At 39.3% G+C, this 14312-nt stretch overlaps 1 protein-coding gene across 3 annotated transcripts in view; it reads right to left on the bottom strand.

The window, feature by feature from the left end:
* RFT1 (RFT1 glycolipid translocator homolog) overlaps positions 1–14312 on the bottom strand; it is an 84554-nt gene that overhangs the window by 26950 nt on the left and 43292 nt on the right. For 2 of the 3 annotated variants that reach the window (XM_080606072.1, XM_080606070.1), the window contains 4 exons: positions 14134–14272; positions 11792–11890; positions 10486–10590; positions 5771–5830 (listed from right to left, as the gene is read on the bottom strand). The gene's annotated coding sequence lies outside the window, so the exon portion shown is untranslated. Of the gene's footprint in view, positions 1–5770; positions 5831–10485; positions 10591–11791; positions 11891–14133; positions 14273–14312 lie in introns of those variants that run through there. The other variant, XM_080606071.1, reaches the window with a different exon arrangement.

Here is a 14312-nt window from a genome sequence, read left to right as displayed (position 1 = left end):
ACTGCCACAGAGACTGAATTATGCTGACAGCATCAGAGCTGGTCGGGCAATTTTGGGACAGTTTCCAGTGTTACTCCCCATCATGTGCTGGTTTATGAATAAATAGGAAATTTCAGTCTAATTATCCTGTGCAATTTGTGAGATGAATAGACAGCACGCGGAACAGAAAGACTTCCCAATTTTCCTTTGGAAGTGCATGAGAGGATTTTTATGGTCAATGAGCAGCACAAGTTTGCCAAAAGTTTACTGTGAACAGTAGAAAACTAGTGACTGTATTGTCAACACAGATAAAAATAAATAGACTGAATATGCATTGTTACTACTTTCTTCTGGATACGTACCAAAGGAAAGCAAAAGATAAGAACACTCTTGCTCATAGCTCTCTAAAGATTGCCTCATTATTAGTTCCTTCTTCCTCTATAAGAATAGATTAAACCTAATGAAAGTTTGTACAACTTAAAAAGTCAAATATTCTTTTTTAGACCTCATCTAGTTTCTGCCAAAGGGCACACAGTCACGTTGGCACTTACTCTGTTCAATCCTTTGCACATTCAGAGCATCATATCAATATTGATTAATTGTCAGAACGCTTGCATGAGACAAGCGCATAGAAATATGACAACCAGATGCTACAAACTGCACTGTATTAAATCAGATCTTATCGTTGTTGCTTTCCCCTAGTATTTTCAGCCTGGATAATGTAACTTAAGTTGCACATTCTCAATAAGCACACCATACAGTATACATCAATATAACTAAATACAAGTCACAAAATAAATCAAAAGAAGGGGAAAGGGGGAAAGAGGGAGCAGATCATTCCTTTATAAGATTAAAAAAAACCCTTGGGATTCTTATTTGAAAGTTATGCCGTGCAATTCCTGAACTTCCTTTTCATCCCAATATTTCCCAGATACTTTATCCTTCACAAGACTGTTTTTGCCTCTGGGGAAAACACAGTATTTCCACTGTTCAAGCATTACAACTTGAAAGCACAGGACAGGAAATAAAGTATATTTAACTGAGTGAAACTGTAAGTTGCATTTAGAGACTGAAATAATGTAGAGATCCTAAGAGTGAAAGTCCTCCTCTTATAAAAACAGCACGGAGGTTTCAAGAGCCACAGATCATCACCCATCTTCCCCTCTGGCACTGAGGGAGCATGCTGGCTCTTTAAAAGGACGTCTCTGTGATCCTCTCATTTTCTAAGGCAACAATCTGAGAGGGGTCGAATGACTCATTATGGCTCAAGGTCTCACAGGACTCACTAATGTTGCATCCCCCCAGCCAAAGAGTAAGCACATGTAGAACTCTGCACGATGCTCCCAGGAGATGCATGGGAAGACACGTACTGAAGGAACCAACAGCAACTGTCACCTCCCTGGGAAACAGACTGATGAGGCTGAGACTGAAAGGACAAAGTACACGCTTCCAGTTTACTGTTCTGCCTTCTCAAACAGAAAAGAGGAGTTGCCCACGACTGAACAGTTTTGCTAATAATTCACACTTCCACTACCTGGAATGAGAGTTCCACTGCTTAGCAATCTGCGTAAAGAAACAGGGAACACACCTGCATAGGTCAGAATACCAACCACGACTTCACAACCAGTATCTTTACATTTGTCTTCTTGAAACCAGCCAGGACAGTCACATTTCAAAGACGACAGCTGTCTTCACTGACTGATTTCTAGACCAATTTCTCACCCTGTGACTCTTTAGCTCTTTTCTGTCACATTGTAAAACCACAAGCATTAGAGACCTTGCATACACCTGCACAGAGAACAGTGCCTCCCACTTAAGGCCCACAGGATGTACTCCAAATCAGTCCCTATGTCACGTAGTATTTCATCACTTCTGGGGGCACTGGCTCTAAGAGATTATATAATATGCTCTACACCTACATAAACAGGGCACTTATCTGCGTAGCGGGTTTTAATCTAGGCTCTTTGCTTGCCAGCTGTTACTCTGGGAGACGGATAACGCAAATAATTAACATGCAGCACATTCTTTCAGCTGCTATGCTATGAAATAATTTCTTAGAAGTTATCCCAGAACTAGATTAATACTGATTATTAAGTACTTGATAACGATGGGCAGTTGTAGACTGACAACTGTAACGCTGAACTAACAGTACACAGGAAGTGCTGATTTTCATCTTACTGACTTTCTGCTTCTGTTTCTCTTTTTTTTTTCCTTCAGCAGTGACAAGAGTGAATTAAGAAACTTTTTTCCTGCGTGCAGACAGTTTTTTAACTCCCCTCCCTGCACCCATATCACATCTCTGATAATAATATCTTTCATTAATGATGGGCCAGCACTACCTACCACCACAAGCTGAGTCACATTCAGGTGGGTGCCCACAGATTCAGGTGTGCCCTGCTGTTCAGAAACAGATGTCTCCCTCTTACAGCTAACCGCACAGGCTGGCTGTGCTGCACCAAATATCCACATCCGTCTTGGCAGACAGAAGACAGACAGTAACAGTCATCAATATACTCAGCTCCATGCAGCATTTCTATGAGCCACCACGTATATTTCAGGCAGAATCTGCCAGGGTTTGGTTGTTACACTTAGTTGTCAGAATTAGCGGACACTTCCCATGAAGTTTTCTCTGCCCTAAGAGCTGCAGAAGAGCCCACTGCCACTGCTTATGATGGGACAGACATTATTTCAGCCCTTGCAAGAGTCAATGACTTCACATAGGCTTTTGAGCAGATCCTAGTTACTAATACACACACAAATTTACCAGTGTCTGTAAAAACAAGCCTTCCACAAATGTTCAATCAACCATGAGGCTCTCTGTGAGGATCTGCATCTCATCATCACTTCCAGCTTGCCCAGGACCTGAAATCAGTGAACCCAGGCAATGAAGACTCACTATTTAGGAAACAGGTAAGTTCACAATTAAAGCTACACTTCTAAAAGGGAAGTTTAAAATTAGCATGTCTATATGGCTTTTAAACTGGAGTACCCAGAAGCCATAGTGCTTTGGATTAGGGCACGTTCAACTAATTTTATGTAATTAACCAAGACACAGAATTCTTTAAATGCTTAAAACTGCTGTCCATATACTGTCTCCTGCTTCCTCCTGTACCCAATCACATTCACCCTAGTATATTTGTGGACTTCAGTTTCAACAGCATTAAACATTCTAATTTAGTGAAATATGTTGAATTTGTTGAGAGCACTATTTACATTCACAAAGCCAAAAATATTAGTTACTCTAAGAGCTGAGTGTTACGGATATATCAGCTGAAGGCACTCAGTACTTGGATGCAATTCCTGGAAAAGCTTCAGGAAGCTGTTTCATTAACGGTGCTAAATCAGTAGGCTTCATACTTCTCAGTCGCACAGTTACTAAACTGATTTTTTCATTATTTGCAGAGGCTCCCAGGGTCTGAAAAAAATTTTTGGTAAAACTGGAACTACACACTCTGAGTATTAAAGGTTACTAGATTAAATTTTCTTTGTATGTGAACACATGGGTTGTGTCCTGAGTATCAGAGTATCACTGCAAACCCAATCAGGAGACTGCACTGACTTGCACTGACTAATGAAGTTTAAGGCTGCACAGCAGTATATAGAAGTACTGTTCTGGGGCAGTTGCTTAAAGATGAGAAATCACATCTGAATTTGACCTATGAGATGGTAGTCAAGTCAAAACCCTCAAAATTTTCCTAAGTGTCAGTTAAACTCACTTTCCTGTTGGATGAACTCTCAACTCCTAGCTGGAAGAATCACAAATGAAATGCTTAGTGCTAGGACCTGAAAGACTTTTTTCTTCAAAAACTACAGTTTTACTGTAATTCTGTGTCATGCTTTTGGCTGGGATGGAGTTAATTTTCTTCACTGTAGCTGGTACGGTGCAACGTTTGGGGTTTTCAATGAACATCAGTGGTATTAACACCAGGGGTTTAGCTGTTGCAGAGCAGCGCCTGCGCAGCCAAGGACGTTTCTGCTCCTCACGCCGCCCTGCCAGCGAGGAGGCTCCAGGAGCTGGGAGGAGGCACAGCCAGGACAGCTGGCCCAGGCTGACCAAGGAGCTATTACCATACCATACGATGTCAGGCTCAGCAAGAAAAGCTGGGGAAAGGAGGAGGGAGGGCACTCAGAGTGCTGGCATTTATCTTCCCAAGAAACTGTTTTGCATGACGAGCACTGCTTTCCTGGAAACAGCTGAACACCCATCTGCTGATGGGAAGCAGCAATGAATTCCCTGTTTTGCTTTGCTTGCAAACAAAGTTTTTGCTCTACCTATTAAACTGTCTTTATCTCAAACCCATGAGTTTTTTTACTTAGAGCTTTCAAATTCTTTCCCCCATCCCACTGTCGGGGGGGAGGAAGCAAGTGGCTGTGTAGTGCTGAGCTGCCTATCAGTGTTAAACCACAACATGCTGCTACCACGGAGCTGCTGAAAATTATAAAATTTATCAGTTAAAAAAAAGGGGAGGGGCAGGAGGAGACAGGGAGACTCATACCCACTCCTCACTGAAAGGCAGCTATTGCTTACAACCAAACATTATGAGGAACAAAAATCTCCTTGCGTGAGGCAAACAGGCCTGCCTTGAGGCTGGAAAAAGCAGAAGATATTTGCACATGATTAGAACAGAGTATCAGTCTGCAGCCTTCAGAATGTGGTATGTTTTCAAAGAGGTTCTGATTAATCAGATTGGCTGATTTAAGTGTCTCTTCTATAACTATTAAGTCCCTTGACTACTGCCTTGTAACAGTTCATTTTAAACTGTGACTGGATAGAAGTTTGACTGTGCTGATAATCCAGTTATGTTCAGGGAATTACTGTGCACCAGTTGATTAGATTAAGAGATGAAAACAGGATTAGGTACCATTTGCCATAGCTACATCAACATAGGCCTGTGTGCATGTCATAGGGCTTGCTGCTGCAAATGAAGCAGAATCTTCTGAAGTAAAGAGATGATATAGGCAAGAGCAGCTCTTTGCTATTTAGGTTAACCTGTGAATAAGCAAGGCAGGAATGTAAGGGAGGGCTATTATCTTCTTTTTGATTAACAAAGAAACAAGCTGTCCTAATAAAAACATAAGCAAATGTTATTTTCAAAACTTTGTCCTGCTTCTGTCATCACAGGAAGAACCAAAGCAAGCCACGTCAGGAGTATTTCTTTTTTTACTACAACACACAAGTTAACTGTGTTTATTTGTGTGGGGTATACTTTCACCAGCCGTAACTAGACTGCCAATCCTAAAGAGTACATCAAAACAAAAAGCAAAGGATGTGATTTTTCAGGGGATTACCCATACACACAACCACACCACCAGACATTGCACTTGAAGGTTTTACTATTAAATAAGCCATAGGTAAAATCTAGACTAATTCTCTGACCCTACATTTCTATCTCATAGTAAAATCTGAAAGTGCTTTGTAGATTTGCAATGGGAAAGATTAGATGCATGTATTCTTGTATTTAAAGAAGAAATACTTTTTGGTGGCAGGGACGTATATTTGCAGTTAACTTGCCACACATCACTGCACATTATTCTGAGATCTCTCCCAAGCATTTTAAGAGTGATTCAGCAGTAATTCCAAAGCATTTCTCAGAAATTCTTTACCATGTATGGACATAGAAACTTTTCCCCCTTTTTTTTTTTTCGGAGTGCACTGCAACTTAACAAACCAGTGCAGCAAAGCAAGATTTCTGAAGCAACTTGAAAGTGGACTGTGTTCCAGGCTTGCAAATGATCAGTTATTTCAGTTTTGGGTTCAGCAATTCACCACCAAAGAGGAAATATTACCTACCGGTTAAAGAGAGGCATGTGAGTCAAGACTCCAGGCTCCATTCCCAGTAGTGCTCAAGACCTGTGAATTCAAGCAATCGTCTACATTTCAGATGCCTTTTTTCATATTAGAAGCAAAGTATGTCACAGAGTTACTATAGCATAGGACAATGAACTATAGATACACACACAAAAATAAACTAGTTAATAGCATAAACTTTTGAGGCATTAAAAACTAAGTTATGCTTCTATACCATAAAACATTAGTAAATACTAATGTATTCGCTTTGGGAAAGGAAAGAGGTGTTGCTGAAATGAATGCACAAGGCACACAGCTCCTAAATCCTCACTGATAGATGAAGATAAGCCATATTTTTTCTTCCCAGAATTTATAAAATGCCTAATTACTGAATTATGAATTAGTGAAATTCTCAGATATTTCATCCACTGCTGTTAAATAGGTTATTCTAAGATGATACAGGATCTCTTTGTAAACCACCACCTCCAGTCCTGACATATTTCTCTGAGATATATAAAAATCTGCTAAATAAAGTTAGTTATATGAAAATTGTATATTTAATAAAGGGTCTGTTGCAAACTTTAAAAATGAAAGTGTTTAATTTTCACTCCTGCCTATTCACTACCCAGGAAATGGTGTTTTCTCCTGAGATGTTTGGGTATATGCCTCGAGCAACATTTTCACAGGCTACAGTTAAGAATTTTAATTGCAGTAACCCATACACAATACAGAACAAACAAAAAATAACACATTCCTCTAAGTCATTGACATCCCCAGATCCAGACAGAGGTAGTAAATCGACAGTTGGCCTTAAGGACCACAAGAATCAATAAAAAGACATAAAACACAGATGCTATTAAATGCCTGACTTTGGGACTGATTATTGGTTTTTATTGTCAAACTGTATCTGCTGCAGGCACCAGATTCACTACAGACTTCTGTTTTGCATTGATTTTGTTAAACAGTAATCAAGAGTTCAGTATTTAGTGGCATGCAGCTCAAACTGATGCTCCTGCTTACTAGACAGAGGTTTTAAATTAATTCTTCCCATTACTTTACATATTCTCACTCGCTACGTAACTGCCTTGCATAAAAACATAAAAGAGCGATAACACGATTTTGTTGCCATTAATACTCCATGAAAATTCCCTTTACTCATTAATTTAGCAACATTTATTGATCTTCAGTGTGCAAGGCTTCAAAGCAGTCTGAAAATTGACAGATTTTCTGCATGACTTCTCATCTTTGCTGCTTGGAATTACACAACTGTAATGAAAGAGGCACATTGGAGAGAATAATTCCATCACTTACACAGCACTGAATCAACTTGACCTTATTATAAGGGGTCCAATTAAGATTCCCTTGCCATCTAGAGTTTAAATGACCCCTATTGATTACAGTTACAACATCCGAGATAATGAACCCTCTCTCCAATAAAAATGAAGTATACTTCGTCTTTGGGAAAGGTGGTGAAATCACAAAAAATAAATCCAAGAAAAAGCAGAAAAAATAGTAAATTACAGACTTTGCTTGATATCAACTCTTCAGATTGTGTGTGAATAGTCTTGCACATGTAATTACACATGCAGAAATTCATTTCTACCTTTGTAACCTCACCTTCACAATGACTTCTGGTAGAGACAATTTGTTACTACCATAAGAGCAGAGTAATGAAAACCTGAATGAATACTCATACACTCGCTGAATCCACTGCAAAGATAGAGAGACGAACCAAGTACAGCTATGTGGAAGGTTAGATTTCGAGAAGACTTTTAAGTAACTAAGAATTATAGTGGACAATATGAAATAGAAAGAACTATTAAAATCCATTTGTGTGAAAAACAAGCTGGAGAACGACAAATATAATTATGGTATGAGATTATTCCTCCCAAATTATATGAAGCAAAATATAATCAGACAAAAACTTTTTTGAAATGCAAAAGTGAAAGAAAGCAAAGAGACTAATTAGGGCTTGTAGCCAACAGATGATGTTGTAAGCATGGGAAATGACAGTATGGTCTGAAAGAATTTAGATACATAGCTAAAAGACAGACAGTACTACAACAGAAAAGTAGGTCCATTTATATATGTGAAAAGAATGAAAATCAGCTAACTAGATTAAGTGTAAGTAGCTTTTTACACTTTCCTACTAACATAGAGCCAACTGTGATCACATTCCAAAAATAACTGCTGATAAAAAACTAGTGGAATCTCTGGGTAGTTCTCAGATCAGCCAGTCTCAATGGTAGTACACAGATGTGATATTAGTAGAACCTCAATTGTACGAAAGCTAAAAATTATTTCTGAAAAAAAAAAAAAAAGACCAGAAAAAACTTGAAACAAATGACCACAAAAAAAGGAGAGAATGGTCTTATCCCTTATAGTCTCCAACCTTCGAAAAATTAGAAATGTTAACAATAAATAACAAGGAGCTTTGTTAAAGAAATACAAATAATAATAATAAACTGTAAATGATGCAGTAATTTTTTGATGCTGTGCGAAAAAATAGGAGAAAGAATTAAAGGAGACATAATAAATTTTCTATTTAAAAAGTGAAAACTGTTTTGCAACACTTGAAACTGTTTAGCTCTCCTCTGAGAAGAATGTTCTGTACAATGTATGTCATGAGAACTTTTAAAAAAAATTAAGTGGTAAAGACAAGAAGCAGAAGAGCAAGTTTCTGATAAGAAGAGTTTCTGATAAGAAGTGATAATTGGCCATGGTACAGAGGCAAACTCCTACCCAGAGCTGTGTGTTGTCTACCAGTATTCATCACCTCTGTAAAGAAAGTTTAAAGTTTTAACAAAGACATTCCATTTTTTTTACTCTGCTCAAAGTATTGTCAATGAAGTTAAAGCAGGAAAAACTATTACCAGGAAACAGTATCTGCAAAGTACAAAAGAAAATACAATTCTGGAAAACAAAACAAGAAAAAGTTAAAGATGAGGAGGAAAGGCAAGAAGCGGAAAAAAGCTTCTTGTTGCTTTTCCACCCTTCTCATTGAGCTCTGTGCTAACTGATGCCAAACACACAGTGCCATTCATTCTGTTGATCATCTACACAACAAAGCAGGGAATCCTTTGTAAAGTCACTTAACTAGCAATACAGGTATGTTCAGATGAAATGGTTGTGGCAGCAATTGAGAGACAAGATAGGGGCTCATTCAGCCACAGTAGCTCTTAGCTGGCTGGGAAGCTGGATGGATTGCTGCAGACACAACAACTGTCTACTGCCAATACCCAGATAACCTATCAAATCAGTACTGATCCGGGTGGCCACCTGCCAATAACTCCAAGAAGCTTCTGCTTTTTGATCATGAGTGACTCCAGCCAATAAACATAACACAGAATTTCAGGTGCAATCTATTGGTTCCCAATGCAAGACAATTTGTCAAAAAGCTTTAAGAAGTGACATTCCAGTGACAAGAGCTACAGGTATCAGGAGCAATGCTTCATTCCAGCAATGCCTCCTTAGCTAACGAACAATATCCACTCTCTGTATGGTTATCAGTCCATTTAGTGATAGATAAATAGCGAGTCTTTGAAACTACATTGGTTTCTTATCTAAGACAAGTCACAGTGGACAACTGTAAATCAGGAACAAAAAGTCAGTTAAGAAAAATGAGTATATCTGAAATCCGGTAAAAGATGCAAAACCTCCTCTGCTGCTGTAACGTTTTCGTTCTGAAGTACTAGAACACTAAATGCAACTAAAGTGATCAGAAGATGTAGTTACTGAACAAATTATATCCTTGCTCCACAGGAACTGCATACTTTTTCCCCATAGTCCTCACACAAAGTACTTCAAATGAAACTGCCACGAATATGTAAATAATCATTCTGCTCGTATCTTATGAGGTCTAAATAGCAACAAATACGCTCTATTTATGATGTGGCATCATCTTCGGGCAGCAGACTCATACTCTCTAAAGGGTAATGATTTTAAGTCAACATTCAGCTGTGTGCTCCTCTGCCAAACCCTGAGCTGGATACTAGTAGAGAGATTCAAAGGCCACAGATTTCAGTGTTTTACTGACAAGAGCTTCTTCATGCAAGTGTTCAAGGTCAGGTACCAGAATTGTTCAGCTGCTGCAGTCCAGAACTCTGCATGGCCCAAAATGATATAGTGGGTGAGAAATATTATTAATATTAGCAGATAGCTTGCCACACTTAGCATTCATTGGACATGTACTCAGGAAGCCCAACACTATCAGTTTGCTAATTCCCATCAGCATGAGCTGAATTTTGCTAGTGCCTAACAAACTGACTTGTGCATGGTCTTCCCCACGTTTCCTGTTTTAGATTGCGAGATACTATGCACCTGAAGCACACGGAGCCAAGCATATATTTTAAGGGAAAAAAGGGTCCATCTTCAATAGGTTATGCAGTGATAAATATCTGTAATGAAGCATGAACATTACAGTAGCCAGACAAGGCTGTCACATCCCCCTTGTGTCACTAAGCAGCACATGGGACTGTAATCCAGTGTGCTAAGGTGATGGTCAAAACCAACCTGAAAGTACCAGGGGAAACCCAAGCTACGTGTCATCCTTCAGACTTCTATGAAGAGTGATTTGTTCATAAAAGAATTTAATTGAACTACAGGTTTTGGCCGATGATCAAACACAATAGATTCACAAAAGATAGAAAAGAGTTGTACAGCTGAAAGCGCTAAGAGGAACACAACACTGCCTTTTTAAATGATTTAACTGCTCTTACCATCTGCAAGGAAGCCATCAGAATTTGGCTGCCCTTCCGCTGTATTCCACTTCCTTTCATCTTGAGCATGTTCTCCTCAGGCTCCCACAGAAAAGCAGCTTTTTACTGGACAGGAATGAAAACAAATAAGCTGTGAAGCTAATATAAAATTCAGCCTCTTAAAATCTCAAAAATAAGACCTACTCCCTTCCTCCCTCCATCCACCCAAACCTTGCCAGACAAGAGTGAAGCACTACTGGGTAATACCAAGACAGGAGAATGAGCTTTTCAGGGGAGAACATCTTTGCTCTTACTTTTCTGAGTAGTAATGTTTCAGGCTACCTTTACGAAAAGGAGGTGACCTTTTAAAAAAGAAAAGTCTGCTTCTTTCATCGTAATCAAAGGATACTCAAAGGTCACTCTGGAGACTCTGCCTCAGTCATAAGCAAACTGTGACTTCACTACCCTTTGTGTTTCATACTACAGAATGGAAATCGTCTGTGCTGAACATGTTAAACATGTCATATACAGTTGTGCTTTTTAAAATGAAAATTTAAACTCAGAACACAAATGTGTGAACAGATCACAGAATAGTTTGGGTTGGAAGGGACCTCAGAGCCCACCCAGTTCCAAGCCCTCCCACCAGCCCAGGCTGCCCCCAGCCCCATCCAGCCTGGCCTTGGGCACTGCCAGGGATGGGACAGCCACAGCTCCTCTGGGCAGCCTGGGCCAGGGCCTCATCACCCACATAGGAAAGAATTATTTTTTTCTAATGTCTAATCTAAATCCACCCTTTCTTAGTTTAAAGCCATCCCCCTTGTCCCATAACCACACTCCCTGACAAAGAGTCCCTCCCCAGCTTTCCTGCAGCCCCCTTTAGATATCTAAAAGTCACTCTCAAGTCTCCTTTGAGCCTGTGCAATTCTACTATTAGTTCTTTAACACAAATTCCCTTAAAACAGCAACCATACTCCCCCAAAACAGTCTGTTGGACAACCCAGAATCTCACGTCTTTCCTGCACTGGGTATTTGCTCCTGTTGCTTTTTTCTTACCAAGATTTTTCCCTGTTGTACTAGTATTAGTTTGGTTCTAGATTCTTCACTGTACTTTTTCTGTGACCAAAGACAATATTACTCAGCACCATTTGCTACCTTTCACTACTCTCTGCAGATGCCATTCTGTTCATTCAGGCATCCACCTCTACAATGTTATTCTCTATCAATTACCTTCTCCAAAAACAACAACATTATCCACATCACCAGAGATATGACAGTGCAGCTCTGAAGAAAAGTCCATGTCAATAAGCAAGGAGTAGACATACTTTACCTTTGGGCTAGAAAAAAAGGACCAAAGCGTTTAAGAACCGATATCCCTGACGCAAAGAAAATGAGCCATGGTTTCAAATGCCGCTATGCATCCATTTCACTGTAGAATGTACAAAAGGAAATAATATCAGTGTTGATGGAGCATCCAACTGTGGGAATGAAATGGTAACTCCTACCCAGTATGAAATGAAGCACAGTGTTTAATTGCCCTCCTGTGCTCATATCTACATCAAGCTAAAAATGCTGGAGGACATGACAGCCTTGTCTACATTCCTGATGTAATCCCCAAATTCTGCAGTCAGCAAGGACAAACTTGCTGAGAAACAAATTTAGCCAAGTCAAATGTCTTTTCAAGCATGGATGTGGCCATATGGTTTTCCATGTGATGCATCTAAAGCATAAATCTTTATCTGATGTATTTTAAGAAGCAAGGGAATAAATACATTTTCTTATTGCTGTGCCTGAAGGATTCTAACATTATTAGTGATACTTCTGTCCCTAACAAATACCTTCTTACATACAGCTTTGTGAATGAATTTCTAAACTAACAAAGAAAAGCCTGATCCAGAGCTCAAGCTCCCCATGAAGCATTTCCTGTCAAAGAAACTCACAGAAGCATCACTGGTCTGGTCTGTACACAGCACAGCAAGATTCTGGACCTCATCACTTACTGCTGAGGATCTTTTCCGGCACCTTAGGGCTCTGCAGTCTGGTGCAGAGCATTAACAAATCACAGTGCTTTTTGTCTAAACTGGAGTAATAACTTAGACCTAATTTACACTTGCTTTACCTACATAAGTGACAATAAGGTGCATATCACTTGAAAACCTGATCCAAGAGTGAGCTGTGGAAACAGAGGTTGGAATGAACTGCTGAAAAACAGAAGAAAGGAGTCATGGGGTCTTCTTGTCTTTCAAGAGGGAAAGAAAAAAATATTCAGGTAGAAAGCAATGTTGAGAGCACTCAACAGTGATGAGTCTGTATTGGATACACACAGTATTTGTTTCCAAAGGAGTATTTAAAGCTGCATTTGTCTGCTCTGTAAAGAATGTGAAAACCACATAACAGATGTTGGTCTGTTATGTAATTTAAATAGATATCATTAATACAGATACTGAAATAAATCACAGAACATGTAAAGTCAATACTAATTTAGAACAGCCATGGTTCAATGAATCTCCCCCACCTCATTACAAAGACTTGTAGCAGGTGATTTTGTGAAGATAGCAGCAACAATACTTTACATTGCCTGATGTCAGCTGCAGCCCTCAAGCATTCTTCCCTATAATCAAGGTTTGCTGTAGGAGGATGTGGGGGCTGTAATTGTCCCACTGAGGGCTTTTGATGGATGATTGTATTTCAGATATCTGGGCCTGCTATACTGTAGGTTTCTTTGATTTGGCTTTACGTTAAAAATAAAACATTCAGACCTCTGCCAGAAAAACTCATTAAAATGGTTGTTCCCAAAGTGATCCACTACAAAAGGAGAGGATAGTTTTTACTTTCTCTATGTAATTTTAAATAAAATTGAAGATACCAAATAAACACAGGAAATTTCACAGAAATCCTGGATGCATGGAATCATCTACTATGAATGTTAAGCTAGGAAGTCAGTAGATTGTCTTCAACAGAAGAAATCACCAACAGAGTATGGGAAATTCCTTTCCTACATCACTTTTCTTAGGTTTACTTCACTGAAGAGATTTAAGAAAGAACTGTCCCCAAGATATTTGCACTAGTCTTTTGCCAGAGGTTATAAACAAGGTAGCAGAATGGGACACATGCCTGTGCCTCAGCTGTTGTGCACAGCCTACTACAAAAAGAGATGAGTTTGAACCTAAAGCTTTGAATGTGTTGGCAAACACGTGGTGAGGAGCAGAACTTAGTTACAAAATTTTAAGCTACATCTACTAGAGCTCACCTCTCTGAGACCTTCATCTAACCTCAGCACTTGGGCCCACAATAGCCTGATTTTGCTCTTAGCATCGTAGTTATGTAATCTGTTGTTTTTAAATTGCATTTTACCACCTTCAAGAAATAAATCACAGTAACTACAACAGCTTTGTTTTCCCTAACTCCACAGAAATCAATAGTTACTCGTTCAAGCAAAATCATTCCCAAACTATTCAAAATTCACGTGATGTGCACAATTGAGTACTTGGACAGACAAACTGTGAGAGACAAATTAACAGATGACCTGAAAATGGTATTCAGGAATAGAAATCTTAGTTGCAGAGCTGTCCTGATTTCTCTTCCTTTACTAACATTACAGAACACAGACTGCTTGCTGTTTACATGTAACTTTCTACATTAACTGCTGAACTCACAAGTCCACCTACTTACCATATGTAAATTTGTTGCATACGAATGCCAAACAGCTTAAAGTTCCATTGTTTTTTCCTCAAGTGACATTTTTATGCCATCCCCACGACCGAGCGATGCACTGTGCTCCTCAGGGGTATCGTGTACTCCACTGTAAGGCCTACCCAGTGACATGGGAAAATATACGAGTTTATAGAAGT

The sequence above is a fragment of the Anser brachyrhynchus genome, assembly GCF_964034855.1.
Source record: "Anser brachyrhynchus genome assembly, chromosome: 10".
NCBI classification, from domain to species: domain Eukaryota; kingdom Metazoa; phylum Chordata; class Aves; order Anseriformes; family Anatidae; genus Anser; species Anser brachyrhynchus.
Note: the sequence above shows the minus strand (reverse complement) of the source record. Positions and strands in the feature narration are given on the sequence as shown.